This window comes from Chelonia mydas, chromosome 12 (genome assembly GCF_015237465.2).
Source record: "Chelonia mydas isolate rCheMyd1 chromosome 12, rCheMyd1.pri.v2, whole genome shotgun sequence".
In the NCBI taxonomy this organism is placed as follows: domain Eukaryota; kingdom Metazoa; phylum Chordata; order Testudines; family Cheloniidae; genus Chelonia; species Chelonia mydas.
In genome coordinates, this window is record NC_051252.2 from 17,780,783 (window position 1) to 17,796,428 (window position 15,646).

At 43.8% G+C, this 15,646-nt stretch overlaps 1 long non-coding RNA gene across 1 annotated transcript in view; it reads right to left on the bottom strand.

Moving 5' to 3' along the window:
- LOC122462562 overlaps positions 1-13,377 on the bottom strand; it is an 80,243-nt gene extending 66,866 nt beyond the window's left edge. Inside the window, exon 1 of the long non-coding RNA XR_006285193.1 lies at positions 13,022-13,377. This is a non-coding gene — a long non-coding RNA (uncharacterized LOC122462562). The remainder of the gene's footprint in view (positions 1-13,021) is intronic.
- Between the last annotated feature and the right edge of the window lie 2,269 nt (positions 13,378-15,646).

Here is a 15,646-nt window from a genome sequence, read left to right on the forward strand (position 1 = left end):
GCGAACCAGAGACCGAGACTCCTGGCCATTGTTAATTCTAGTTCCTGTTTTGGTCCACAGGGCAGGGAGTTGGGGTGCAGGAGTGAGGGGTGCAAGCTCTGGTAGGGAGTTTGGGTGCAGGAGGTCTCTCCAGGCTAGGGCAGAGTATTGGGGTGCAGAAGAGGGTGAGGGCTCTGGGAGAGAGTTTGGGTGCAGGACGGGGCTGGAGCAGGGGGTTAGGGTGCCGGAGGGGGTGTGAGGTGCAGGATCCGGCCAGGAGGCACTTATCACAGGCAGCTTCCCGCCAGCAACGCAGAGGGGCTCAGGAAGGCTGCCTGCCATGGCCCCACGCCGCTCACGGAAGTGGCTGACTGTTAACATGCCTCTGTGGCGAGAGAGGGGCAGCGGGTCTCCATGCACTGTCTGCATGCACTGCCCGCACCCACAAGCACCGCCCCTACAGCTCCCATTGGCCTGAGCCCTGCTGCACCACTGGACTTTTAGCAGCCTGGAGATTGCTATGGACTGGCATAGGCTCCAGGATCGACCTGTAGATCATGATCGACGCATTGGTGACCACTGACCTAGACCATCCCCGATAGGTGTTTCTCTAACCTGTTCTTAAAAAGATTCCAGTAATGGGGATTCCACAACCTGTCTTGGAAGCCTACTGCAGTACTTACATGTACTTATAGCCAGAACATTTTTTTATAATATCTAACCTAGATCTTGCTTGCTGCAGATTAAGACAGTTACTTCTTGTCCTACCTTTAGTGGACATAGTGAACAATTGATCACCAGCCTCTTTGTAACAACCCTTAACATATTTGAAGATTTATCAGGCTCCACCCACCCCCTGCTCCTTTCCCCCCAGTTTTCTTTTCCCAAGACTAAATACACCCACTTTTAAAAAGAAACAACAACCTTTCCTCATAGGTCAATTTTGTCAACATTTTATAATTTTTTTGTTCTCCTCTGGACTCTCTCCAATTTTTCCACATTTTTCTTAAAGTGTAGCGCCGAGAACAGGACACAGTGCTCCAGCTGTGGCCTCAACAGTGCTGAGTAGAGTGGAACAGTTACTCCCATGTCTTACATACAACACATCTGTTAATGTACTCTGAAATATCGGCCATTTTCACAACTGCATCACATTGTAGGCTCATATTCAACATTGTAACTCAATTTGGACTCATAACCCCTGGATCCTTTTCTTGCCGTGCTACTTCATAGCCAGCTATTCCCCATTTTGAATTTGTGCATCTGATTTTCTTTCCTCAGTGCTGTACTTTACACTTGATTTAATTTCATCTTGTTGATTTCAAACCAATTCTCCAGTTTGTCAAGTTTGTTTTGTATTCTAATTTCATCCTTAACAGTGCTGGCAACCCCCTCCCACATGGCATCATCAACAAATTTTATAAGCATATTCTCCAGGCCATTATCCAAATCATTAATGAATTCTGTATATTGAACAGTACCAGACCCAAGACAGGCCCCCATCAGATATGACCTCCCAGTTTGAGAGCATGCCATTGACAACCTCCTCTGAGAATTTTTTTCCTACCAGATGTGCCCCCACCGTATAGTAATTTCATCCAAACCACATTTCCCCAGTTTGCTTTTTGCTTATGAGAATGTCACATGGCACTGTGTCAAAAGCCTCACGAAAATCAAGATATGTCACATCTACTGCTTTCCCCCATAGCCACTAGACTAGTAACCCTGTCAAAAAAAGGAAATGAGGTTGGTTTGGTCTGATTTGTCCTTGACAACTACATGTTGGCTATTGTATTACCCTATTATCCTCTAGCTTCTTATGAGCATATTATGCAATAACTTATTCCAGTATCTTTCCAGGTATCCAAGTTAGGCTGATTTGTCTCTAATTGACCGGGTCCTCTTTATTTCGCTTTTTAACAACATGTACTATGCATGCCCTTCTCCAGTCCTCTCAGATATCAAACAGTAAAATTGCAGCACCCTGGTACTCAAAATATTTAAATCAATAAAATAAAGAGATTTTACAAATGTATAAGGAATATTTTTTCCTTCGCTGTGATGCCATCACACGTGGCTCAACCCGAGCACTGTGTATACCTTCAACTCCCACTGACATCTAATATGAATTGGGAGCGCTCAGTTTTTTGCAGGAATTGAACCCACAGTAACAAAAACAGCGTGGTTTTACCGGTGGAGGCATACAGAAAAAAAAAAGTGTTAAAATGATAAGCACCTTCTAAAAACATTTCTCCCCCACCCCAATACATGGTTGTGTGTAGTGGTGGATAAGAAAGGTTTTTATTAGCAATTGTACTGGATAATCTGCATAATATTAAGAATCTCCAACCATTTCATGAGGAGTTGAGGATCACACAAGATCGGGGCCTAACTGAGTAATGTAGCCATCCCACACTTGTGCCAATAAAACTGTTACATACCACCATCTCTCTCTATTAAGAGAGACAGATAGCAAGCTACATATTTTTATATAAACAAACATACCTGTTATCCTCAAGTAATTAGATCCTTTGGGAACTATATCCATTAAAATGTATCTGAATTTGAAATTATTAACAGATATTCATGACAATGTATATCATAAAGGTTATGTACTGTGAATGGATCTACTCAATATGCATTTAGGTCATGAATCCGTGACATAATACAGAATGCACTGCTTTCATTTAATGTGCATTCACATTGCATACGGAAGGAAGCAAAGAATGCAAAATGCTCCCTTCTTTAGAAATAAAATATTAAAACATGAGCAAGATAAAAATGATACCAACAATTTGCTATAGATGGAGCTTAGCTACATAGCAGGGGAAGTCAATTATTTTTTGTCAAGGTCCAAATTTCTTGGCCAAGGTATAGTCAAGGTCCAGACTCCAGAGAAGAAAAAACAACAATAATGAGTAAATACAATGATTTTGGGGTCCGTTCAAAAGCATCTGGCAGTCAAGGGGGCCGCAGGCCAAATCCAATTGACTACCCCCACTATATAGGATAAGACACAGCATTACACAAAAGTTTACTGTCCTTTGGCATAACAAAATTAGACACTGATCAGTTTGCTTCTAAAGAATTTTCATAAAATAAATAACAAAGTAGTAATTTTTACATGTCACTTCCTAAGAATTATAGAAAAATTAACTCCCGCAAGCATCCAAGCTGTGTAACAGCAGCTCTTCTCTAGACCTAAGTGATATAGGAGAGGGTGGAATTGAAGTCAATAGTATTACTATTTCAGGATATGAAATTCAGATAGCATTTAATTAAATAAGTTATTCTTTGTCCCTAAAGAATTTGAAGTAAGACGGATTCATTACCAAAACCTCATCTCTTGGATAGTGGGCTAGTGCAGGTTGTCTGTGTCACAGGCTAGGATGCTTGCTACAAATACAAATCACAATGAAAATGTCTTCTTCATAGTGCAGATCCTCACCCTTTCGGACCTCTAACAAGCCTTCTCCCTGATACCGATTCCCCTAAAGGCATCTTTCCTTGTACAGGGAATGGCCTATATATTTGTCGGACTGGAAACAATCAAAAAATTAAGTTAAAATTGTACCCACACAGGAGAAAATTCAGGCCATTTACACAACAGGTCAGGAGGCTTTCAGTATGCTAAGCACCTTGAGCCAGTCTACCCTGATGATGGCATTGCCTCTAGAGTACTTGAACTAAAACAACAAGACTCTCAGAGAAAACTCACAGGGCAGACATTTAAGACATGGAATAAGGGAAATTAATGAAATAGCTCTGACAACTAATCTAAGGTTAGCTCTATTCTGTGCAGTTTGGCTCCATGGCCTCAGGGGTAGCATGCACTCCCTAACTTGACAGGTTTGCCAGTATAACCGCAATAGTAATCTTAGATACCTTGTAGTCAAGGCAAAAGCAAATCAGAACAGATGGTGTAAGTCTGGAGGTGAGATTTTACATACATAGATTTACACCAAAAGTAGATAGACCATGTATATAGATGACAGCATACTGGGCAAGAATTTATCAGAGACAGCTACAAAGAAATCTGGATCTGAGCTGAACTGTTTTTAATTAAAATCAGATTTTGTCCCTTATCTGTGGGATGAAGGAAGGCAACAACTTTACTGCAATGGTAATAAAAAAAACAAAAACAAAAAAAACCACAGAGACAGGTCAAGCACCTGAGTTGTACTAAACAAAAGCCAACACCCCATATCTAAGGCCAGTTAGGAAAAATCCTAAATAAAGTCAAAAGGCCTGATATCAGATATGTTGCTGATGAAGACATGCAGAGGAAATGTCAAGTTACATATGTCCAAATGACAAATAAGATACTGACTCTGCTGAATTAATTTATGAAAATATCTTGCCCAAGACAGTCTGAACATCGATGTTGAAATATTCTGTTCTTTGCAGGACCTTGTTTAGGAATATTGATGAAGCTTTTGTCAAGTAGATATAGATGAGATTATTAGGATGAACAACTGATTTATGTCCATGCAATGATTGCTGGATAATCAGTCCAAATCTGCAACCACATTAAAAAGAACAACCTTTGATATATCAATATAAGAAGAAACTTGGTGTAAGAATTAAATATGAGAGACATATTTCCTCTGTGGCTTCTATTCACCACCATTTGTCTGAATTATACCTGACATCTCATAGCTTGCAGAGAACAGACCTTTCCTTCTTGGAAACTTCTTACCTAATTGCAGTGATGAGCTGCCAAAATCTTAACAACCGGTTCTCTATAAAAAGTTCTGATTTAAGGGATGTGCCCCAGTATGTATTTTTTGTACCAACAGGGTTACTATATGTCCGTATTTTCCTGGGAGGAATTTTTAAAATTTATAAATTCCTCCCAGACGGCAATTTAAGAACCAAAAAGCCTGACCTGTCCGGGAAAATACGGATGTACGTTAACTCTGCCTAAAGTTCTTTTTTAAAAAGATGGGCCTGAACTAGAAATGAGCTCCATTTCACATGTGTGGGTCCCCGCCACTACCTGGGGGTGTGCTACGGTGACCAGATGTCCCAATTTTATAGGGACAGTCCTGATTTTGGGGTCTTTTTCTTATATAGGCTCCTATTATTCCCCACCCCCGTCCTGATTTTTCACACTTGCTGTCTGGTCACCCTAGGATGTGCACATGTGTGGGTCCCAGCTGCTCACTGCCCCCCTCATTGAAGCAGGTGTGCAGGGTTACTGCCCTGGGAACTGCAGGGCACCAGTGGACGTGGGGCCAGCTGCAGACAGGGGCGTGGGGCAGGGCTAGCTGGAGGCAGGGGGTGCAGGGCTGGCTGCGGGCAGGGCAGGGGGTGCGGAGCTGACTGGAGACAGGAGGGTGCAGGGTTGGCTGTAGGCAAAGGGGTGTGGGGCTGGCTGGAGACAGGGCAGGGGCTGGCTGGAGACAGGGGCTGGCTGGAGGCAGGGCAGGGGGATGCAGGGCTGGCTGGAGACAGGGGCTGGCTGCGGGCAGGGCAAGGGGTGCGGTAGGGGCTGGTGCGGGCTGGGCAGGGGGTGCGGCAGGGGCTGCCTGCAGGTAGGGGGTGCGGGGGTGGCTGGAGGCAGGGGCTGGCTGCGGGCAGGGTGGTGGGCACTCACAGGGAGAGCAGCAGGACGCAGCCCAGGCCCAGCAGAGCAGCCGGGGACCCACCAGGGAGCATCGGGAGCCCCAGGGCCAGGGGAGCAACAGCAGCAACAGGGCTCGTGCCCAGGGCCAGGCAGCAGCCCACATGGCTCCCGCAGCAAAGCGCCCTTGGCGGCTGGAGGAGGAATTACATCACTTCCTGGCCGGAGCCCATCAAAGCCTCAGCACCCCCTGCAGGGAAGCGGGTTAACAACCGGTTCTAAAACTGCTTCAAAATTTAACAACCAACCGGCTCCAGCTCACCACTGCCTAATTGGTATTACCATGAAGAACAAGAAAGATAGATAATACTGCAGAAGGCACCAGAACTGGAAAATTGATAGCTGAAGGGAATATTTAGGAAGCCAGAAAATTCAGAGTTAAGGTTGCTGTGACCTTAAGAACGCCTCAGTGCCAACTGCAAAGGGTTCAGTGTCCTTTTACAGCAACTCCTACTCAACAAACTTGCCCTACTTAACACATTGCTATCTCTAAAGAATGTCATTTAAGGTATCAAATGAAAGCTTATATATTACTGATCATAAGCATTGGTGATATATGTATGGTTGGTGTGTAAGGAGTTATCTGCACCTACTGAAAGATAGACAGAGTTGACAAACAGTGTTTTCCTTAGACAAGAGACCTCTCTCTGCCACATGTAAATTAAGCCAACACAGGAAAAACAGGTTGACAGGGGACGTGAAACCAACAGAGGGGAGCATACCAGAGAACAAGCAATGGGGGAGAAGAGTTATCTGGGGATACGTCAGAAGGGGCACTTGAAAGATTTATTGAGATATAAAAGGAAGGAAAGAGTACCCCTTTCTTATCCTTCACTGAGAAAAGAAAAAAGACAGTGCTTTTTGCATTCATGAATGTTGGATTTGGGACATGAAGGGCTAGTGATGCTGGGAGGTTGCTTTAGGTGAGAAACTGTTTTGGACAAGGATTTTAGCCTGCTAACATTAAGTTTAGATCTAAGAATCATGATATTCCTTTTGTTTTTCACATAACCTGGTATTATCCTTACTCAATATCTCTTAAATCTTAATCTTTGCAAATAAAGTTATATTTGTTTTCACTATAAGTAGATTTGAATGCTATGTTGTTATAAGTGACCTGATCCTGAGTTATGCCAGCTAAGCTTCGCTTATACTGTCTCTTCAGAGACAGCTTACCTGGTTATTTCTGTAACAGTCCAGAGACAGGGAGTGGATACTACACAGGGGGGATGCTCGCAGAATGGCTCATGAGTTAGTGTGTGTCACTAGCATGCATGAGAGAGGGCAAGGTCTATGGAGACCTGGAAGTCAGTGTTTATCTGTGGCCAGAGACTCTGGTTTCAGGGAGTAGAGCTACAGCAAGCATCAGGCAAGACTGCTTCACACTAAGGGCAGGTGGTGGTGCGGTTTCTCAAAATCATGAGTATGCCTGGGAAGTGTCACAACTGCATTTTCACAGAAAGCTACACTCACCCTCACATAACCACCAGAACATTAACAGCAGAGACAACAAAAGCTAAAACTCACAGCTGTAGGGAGACAGCATGCCATTACAACTAATAGCCGGAAGTGCAAGTAAAGTGGTTATAACCATATATTAGAAATTGGGTTCTCTGAAGAGTAACTGTAATAAACATACTTTAAGATGTACTTCATAATCAGTTCACTTTCCATACACACATCCAAAAACTATGTTACATTCCATCAAGGTGCACACAGGGAAAACCACTTTAAAATACAAAGCAGAAACGTGCTCTGGTCCTCTTTTTAAAAGTTCAAATGGAGCAACACTGTGTGAATTCTTAATTAAAATTAGGTATTTTCTTAAGTAGTAAGAAATAATTTTAAAAACAAGGTTCACGTGCATAAATGCATGACTGAGTCATACAACAAAACAGAAACGATTTATAGTACCATTTCTCCAATCTCCATAAGCTAGCAGTTACAGATGTCTAAAGTCATCATCAGTGGGCCTTATTATACTGGAATTAACCCACAGAAAACAACTGCAAATAACCTTCCAGGCCAGATATTAATGAACTAGAATTGGACAACTGGTGCATAATATTTTCAGCAGCACTTCTTTAACTGACTTCTCTCACTTAAAGATACCCAACTGAACACAAAATCTTCCTGAATATATTTAAATCTATCTGAGAATACCATACTGTCTTAACTCTACTAGGGTAATTAAGGATGTGGTAGTTATCTGAGTGCAGTTCTGTGGTTTGTTGTGGAAGGGCAACATCCATTCTGGTATGTGCCTGCAACCTTAACTTCACCTTAATGTAATTGTTTGTGTTAGAATACATGCTAAGGGTTATTACTGCCTTTGATGTGACAGCAGACCTGCATACACCAATGTAATTTGCCTAGATTGGTCACAACTTTATTATTAATACTTAGCACTCATATAATGCTGTACTTATATTAAATAAATACTGATTGATGCCAGAGGTTCATTAACTGAGTTAAAAATTAATTCTTGGAAATAGGACCTGCTCTAAACTCTCTCTCACTAATCGCACTGGAAATATCCTGTGGCCCTGCCCTGGTATAGCATGCCAACTCTATGGAAGGCATTATATCTCCAGAGGATGTCACGTGGCCCGCAGATGAAGTGATGCTACTCCTAGAAGTGTATCTATGGAGAGTTATTCTTCTGGGAATGACAACAAACAAAAGGGATGTGTCTTTAGTTCAAAGACAGGATGAAAAGGCAAAATACTTGATAATCTATATTAGCCTGTGGAACCTCTTCCATTCTGGAGCTGTTCCATAGGGCTCTGGAGCAGATCCTCTGCATTTGCAATCACATTTAATAAAGAACTAACATCATTCTAAAGAGGACTTATAACTCTTTCCATGTATTTTTCTCATTAATTCACATAAAAAGAATGGTGAGGCAAGTAGTCATTTATATTGAAACAACACCACAGCACCTCTTGTGCAATAGCATAAGCCAAGAAAGCAAAACCAGAGAACAAAAGATTTTCAGTTTTTTCATGGATGTGCTAAATCCATTACTTTCTCTTCCTAAAATAATAATTTTTTATTTTTGAACATCTGCACAAATTTCTCCCAAACATCTGCAACAATTCTCAGTAAATTAACATTGTCTTATGAAACATTTCACTAAAACGCTGCTAAATATGACAATCAGCTTCAAAAATAAAACATTTTTTAGCTCAGAATTCAATATAGAGAAATATTTTTTTAAAAAATAAGATTCCCACTGGAAGACTAATGAGCCACTTTTCAGATATGAGTAAGAGAATAATGGTGTGCCATTTCAAGCTCATAGTTTTCTATAGTAGATGTCTATGGTCTTATTTACTTTTGATGTAATAGTCACTGTAGTTTCCTACTTATTTATTGCAATGATACAGTCATAGCTGTTAATTTTAGGGCTTGAAGTAAATTAGCTATTCTTTAAGGCTACAGAGAGTCTGCCTGCATTCGTTTTGCACTGAGTGATGGAGTACTTATAAAAGCAGGGCTATCTTTATAGCAAGTTTTGGGTTTCTATGTTTGATGTAAAATAATAAGACAGCTGAAAGAAAAGGAGTACTTGTGGCACCTTAGAGACTAACAAATTTATTTGAGCATAGAGGCACTTGGGTTTTTCTCTGTGGAGAGAGTGTGAGTGACTGTCCTTTCCAGTAGCAACCTTTTTTTTTTTCATTTTATCACTAATTTTTTTTAATAGGATCCACTCCTTTAAGCTGACAAGTTTTTTTTCCAATGAACTGATGGGCAATCTTTTGTTTGCTCAAGCTGTTTTGTTTGTGAGAGAGAAAATACCTACTGTGCATCATGTTCTACTGTGTGTGACTAATGAGAACATAACATTTGAGCTGTACCTTTGTATTCTTAGAAGACTCAAATTAGTACCATTTTAATAATATTCTTATTTGCATAATTTGCTTGTTTTTGAACGATAACATGCTCAAGCAAGTTAAATTATAGACGTCTATATGCTATTAAAACCATTATGGAGGTAGAGATAGGCTACTCTTGGTACAAATAACACCCATATTATAGTCACCTTTAATACGGTTTGAACGTTAGTGGTTTTTTTCTTTTGTTTGATTATGACCCTGGATGATCTTGACATATGTCCTCTAAGTTTGCTATCCTTTTCTGCTTTGCAGATTGTGATATCTAAATTACTCAGTTATATTTGCTACAGTAATGAATGTGTTATATATGAGCTGAGATTAAAAGAGCCATTTAGCAAGTCTGGATTTTGGCTCAGAAAAACTTGCTGTAGGCATTTCATTAAAAAAAAAATTGACAGAATAATCCAAGTGACAAGTTGTATGAAATTCTGTGATAATTAATTGTCAAGCAAATGACTCATTAATGCTCCAAATCTGCAAAGCACTAAAACCCATGTTTAAGAAGATAAACCATCCTGTTTATTTCAGTAAAATACTCAAGTACTTAACTATAAACATATGCTTAAGTGCTTTGCTGGACTAGGGCCTGAAAAGGTATGGGTAGGTATTAATTTGCTGTAGTGGAGGGGAGGGGAAGAGGAGGCAGCTATCTGTGGGAATACGGCCACTCAGAAAACATCCATTGTAGTTCACTATTAGTGCAAATACCACAAGTTTAAAAGTTAAAACAGCAGTAGATTCTGAAACGAGTTATAAATGCGTGAAAGATTCATTCATAATCAGTTGAGCCTGAATTAAAGATTTGCTCTGTTTTGTGAGCATAGAAGAAAAAAATTCAAGTAGTTGGTAAACTGGCTAACCCTATTTGAACCTTTGGCATTTTCAAAGCCAACCAGGCAGCCTCTTTCTTTAATCTCAATAACTGCCTGATCTCCAAAAACAAGACTTTCCTTCTTTTGTATTTTTCACTTTTCTGTCCATTTTCATTAAATTCTAAGATTCTTATACTGAATAGTAACTTGGTGAAAATCTGGAGGTGGGTGGGGGACAATAGGACAGAGGCCCAGGACATGAAAAAAGTGTGCTCTTCACACAACTGGGCAAGGTATTGTTGTTCCTGCTGTGCTTTAGGAAAGGACAAAGCCTGAAAAGGTCCACTCCAGAATAGTGCAAAGTGATTGGAAACAGGAGACATAAAGACAAAGGCATCAGGCTGTTTGGGGCAGGTAAGGGAGACATAACCTATCCTATGTCCTGACATGTGGCTAATTACTGACAGTAGAGGAGGGACCCCTTCTACATTCTCTTGGGTGTGGGAGGAAGAGGTGCTGTCTCCTGATAGAGCTGATATGGGATCAAGAGATTCAGCTATGGACATGGTTCGGTAGGAACCACATAACATCTTTTATGTAGCCTCAGTTACACCTGCAAACCTACGTGATATCTATCTACCACAAAATGATAATAACAACAACAAAACTCTTGGACAGTCACTAATACAGAACTACAGTTGCCCAGTGGTGCCATATGCACTTCCAGAACAATGAGTTCAGCTGAACACAAACTTCTGAAAAACAGAAAATATAGAGTTAATGTACATGCCACCCCTTCTAATGCCCCAACACGCCAATAACACATGTACTAGCACGCTACCCTTACAGATGCTACAGAACACATGAGCACTGTACCAAAGTCTGAGACCTCCCTACATTTAAAAGTTAGCTTGACCTAGCTACCTTGCTCAGGTGTACAAAAATTTCAGAAAAATTCACATCCTTGAGCAACTTAGTTAAACAGCCTAACATCGTAGATGCAGATGGACAATGGAAGAATTCTTCCCATCAGCTCAGTTACCGCCTTAAGCCTAGTTACCTCCTCTTGGAGAAGTGAATTAATAGTATGTTCCCTCTAAGCTACACAGCCGCGTAGCAGGCTATCAAGGGCCACATAGGTGGCAAGAGGTGCCTCTCCCCCTGGGAGGAGAGGGCTGGGTATAGTACTCTCTGCCTGCCGCAGCCTGGGGAGAGCCTGCTCCCCAAACCCTTCAACCCGGCCCCACCCAAGAGCCCGCACCCCTAGCTAGAGCCCCCGCCCCACCGCATCCCAACCCTCTGCCCCAGCCCTGAGCCCCTTCCCACACCACAAACTCTTCATCTCTGGCTCCACCCCAGGGCCCGCACCCCCAGCCAGAGCCCTCACCCCCACACACACTCCAAACCCCTCGGCCCCACCCCTGCCACACATCACCTCCATATTGGTGCACATAGCAAAATTCATTCCGCACATGGATGTAAAAAATTAGAGGGAACATTACAGCGATGGAAAAAACCCTTCTATTGCTGTGGGAAGCATATGCTATGGCACTACTGCAGCACCATAGCTATAGTATAGAAATAACTACAATCCTTTCTATTTACTATGGCAAACTTGGAGTTAGGTCAGGTGACAGGAATTGGCCAATACTCAAAACACAGAACTCACTACACAGATTTTGCATGTCTGAGGGTGGTTTGTATCACCACTTCACCCTTGCCCTGAGAATTCTTTCTGAGATATTGCTTTCATTTATCCTTCACTAAGCCCCACAGACCACTATCATGTATACCACCAGACTACTGACAATCCCTATAGCACGATTGCGTGCCTCTACTGAAAAAGCATACTGAAATAAGGAAATGTTTGACTTTATATATATATACACAGGTGACTCATCGTTCTCAGTAACATCTCTGCCAACACGCTCCAACTAATCTATCATTCAATACAGCTGCACTTAACATAGTGAATAACAGCAGAAGTGTATAAGAATAAAGGCTGCAATTCAAATCTGTGGAACACAAGCCAAATACCATACATTGTCCTAGCAATTACAATGGCACCCCTCCTTCCTCAACCATACCCAGTAGCTACTGCTAAAAGGGGCCTTAAAGAAGTGGGGAGTCTTATCACTTTCTACAGAAATGAAGGCAATATAATATCTGTTCTGTGCCTCCACCTCCATCAATTCAGCCCCCACATCAGTTCTGCCCCTCCCAATTCTATCCCACATTGGTTCTTCATCCTATCTCACCTTTCCTCCTTCTGCAGTTCCTGGGGCTCTTAACCCCCCCACTCACAGGTCAGGGAGAGGGGGTGCTGGGCAGGGCCATTCTTAGGATTTATGGGGCCCTACACAGTATTATTAAACTGGTGCCCCTATGTCTGACTTGGGGCACGGTCACCACCCCCGCCCACAGACCCCCAGAAGAACCCCCATCCCCATTGCTGACATACATCGAGCTTCGTACACAGCAGATGCTGCAGCAGCCCAGGGGGAAAGGGACAAGGCAGCAAAGGATACTGAGCTGCCCGGCACACCTCATTGCCGTGGAGAGTCACAGTTCCCCGCAGAGAGCCCCATACCCTCTCCCTCACGAAGGATGTGCTGCACCAGCGCGTTTGGCTCTGTGAATACGGCCCCTGCCCAAGGAGACTGCAGCGTGCGGTGGGTGTGCGAGAGCCGACACGCTCTTACCTGCTGTCCCAGTGGTGCCCCAAATTTTCGGGTGCCCTATACAGCTGAGTATACTTTGTATGCCTAAGGATGGCCCTAGTGCTGGGATGAAGAGAAGGGGAGAGACACAAGAGCCCTCCCTTTGTCACAGGAGCAGAAGAAGGGGAAGAGCAAAGTAACCCCAAGCCACTGAAACTCTTTCTACTCCTTCCTGCCTTCTGTACAAATGGTGCCTCCTGTCTTGAGGGGCAGTGGTAGAGAACATTCATTCTCTCCACTCAGGAAAACACTGAGCCTGCAGCTTTGATTAGTCTGTGGGCAGGGACACAAGACAGGGGGAGGTAAAGCTCTTTGCACTCTTCCCCTCTCTTGCATACCCATGCAGTAGCCAGTGGCAATCAGTGCCCCTTCCTCTGCTGCAGTCCTGATTGGTTGCTTTCCCCTTGGCTGCCAATCAGAGGAGGTTTCCCCAAGACAGAGAGGAAATGTGCACCTCTCAGCAGCTTAGGTGGAATTGTGGACATTTCATTTGTGGGGTCTGTGACCACCTTTGACTAGGGGCACAAGTGCACTGTAGTCATCTCTAGGGGGCAGAAATAAGATTGTGTTGCCAGGGAGGAGGACATGTCCACTAACATATGTTCTGCTTTTCAGAGATTTAGGCTTGTATCACCTTAACTCTTCATTTCCTAGTTTGGAGTTTGAGTTCAGCTGAATTCTGTGTACTCAAAGGGCATGTAGCACCACTGGAGAAACATAAACTGTGTTAATTAAGATTTTTGTTTGTCAGTGAAAAACATACCAATAAACACCTGCTGTTAACAGCAGCCAGCTGCCCTCCATTCTGTTCTCCAGAACCCAGCCTTCCAAAATGGAGGCTATTGTTTTGTCTTTATACCCCTGCACCACAACTTTACATAATAATGGCTACTGCACCCAGATCTTGGTAACTTTTCTTTTTGTTTGGGGGGGTGTTAGTTTGTCTGTCAGATACTTCTTATTGGTGGAAAGAAGTTATTACCCTAAAAACGTTGCATTACTCCTCCTTTTTTCTGTTGCTTCTAGATGGAAGAACAGAACTGGAACCACAGAACCTTCTATGCGCTCTCAGTCTATAGAAGCTAGATTTTCCAGTTTGCTGGATGGGAGTGGCACACCTTTTTCGTTGTGCTGCTGCTATTAGAAGGAAGCAATGAGTACTGAGTTTGCTAAGAAATTAATGAGCTGAGGATTCTGTAAATTGTGCATGTGTAAAAATGACATCCAGTTGTGTCTAATTTGCCTGTGTAATTATCACAGGTGTATATGCCAAACAAGTAATTGTATGCGGAAAGGACAAAGTATGCATCTAACAGGCAAATTGCTCATGCAAATAGCCAAAGATGCAGGTGCAAATTAAGGCATTTAGCTGTGCACACGCGAGCACAGAACTTCAGATACTCTGGAGTTGAGGCCCGGTGTAGCAGAAAAATGAATTTGAGCCCCTGGAAGCCATTTTGGCGGGGCCGCTAAACGTCACTCATCTCACAGCCGGCCCACGGCTGCGCCGGGAAGTCTCCAGCATTGGGCTAAACTGGGGGTGACTCTGAGCTGTGCTTGAGCCTTCTGGCCGCTTGAAGGCGCTGTGGTTCCTGCGGAGCAGGCTGCCGGGCGCCCGCCGCCTTCGCTAGTGCTGCTCCCTGGGCAGCGGCCGGCAGCGGTCGGAGGGTGGTGGTGGTAGTAGTAGCAGCAACAGCAGCAGCCGCCGCCGCCGCCTCAGGTGGGGGCGTAGCGGTGCCAGGCTTCTCCACCTTCCCACGCAGCCCCAGCTCCCCCCAAGCATGCCAACACAGGGCAGTCGCTCCCCTACCCGCACTACCCTCTCCCCCGCACACTGTCAGTGCCCCCCAACTGCCACCTACCCACGTAGCCCCAGCTCCCCCCAAGCCCGCCAACACGGGGCAGTCGCTCCCCTACCCGGACTCCCTCCCCCCGCCGCACACTAACTGCTAGTACTCTCCAACTGCCACCTACCTACGCAGCCCCGCTGTCCCTCAGCAGCCACCAGCCCCACGCAACCAACTGTCACCCAGTGACTCCCCCGACAGCCCGGCGTCCACCCAGCCTCCACTTCAACTGTCCAGGGCAACCGCCAGCTTGCCTCAGCCAGCTTGCCCACAGCTCGCCATGCTTCGCGCGGTTCCGTCGTGCCCCCTTCCCCCGCACCATGTGTGGGGCAGGGTGTGTTGACCATAAGCTGAATGATTGTAAGTGCAAGTTTATAAATTAGCTCAAGTCACTTGCATGAAATGCTCTCCGAGCTGCCTCAGCCAGGCAGCCAGAGTTTGGTCCCGCTAAAGGGGACAGTATTCGTGCTGCGTAGTCACAGACCAACCAAACTATTTAAAAACGAACAAGTCAAGCATTTCACCAGTTTAGGAAATCATTTGTTGTCAGAGTCATTCTGTGAGCTAAATGTTTCTGATAATAAATGTGTCCGCAATCAAGCCACAGGTTCTAGACTGACAAAAGTCACAGATGGAAGCAAAAGCATGGCACAAATTTTTTGTTATATTCAACGTTATTAGTACATTAGTTAAGATTAAAAGAGTGAATGTTTTTCTGACTGTTGTGCAGAAGAGACTGAGGCACCTCAGGATGCTCTAG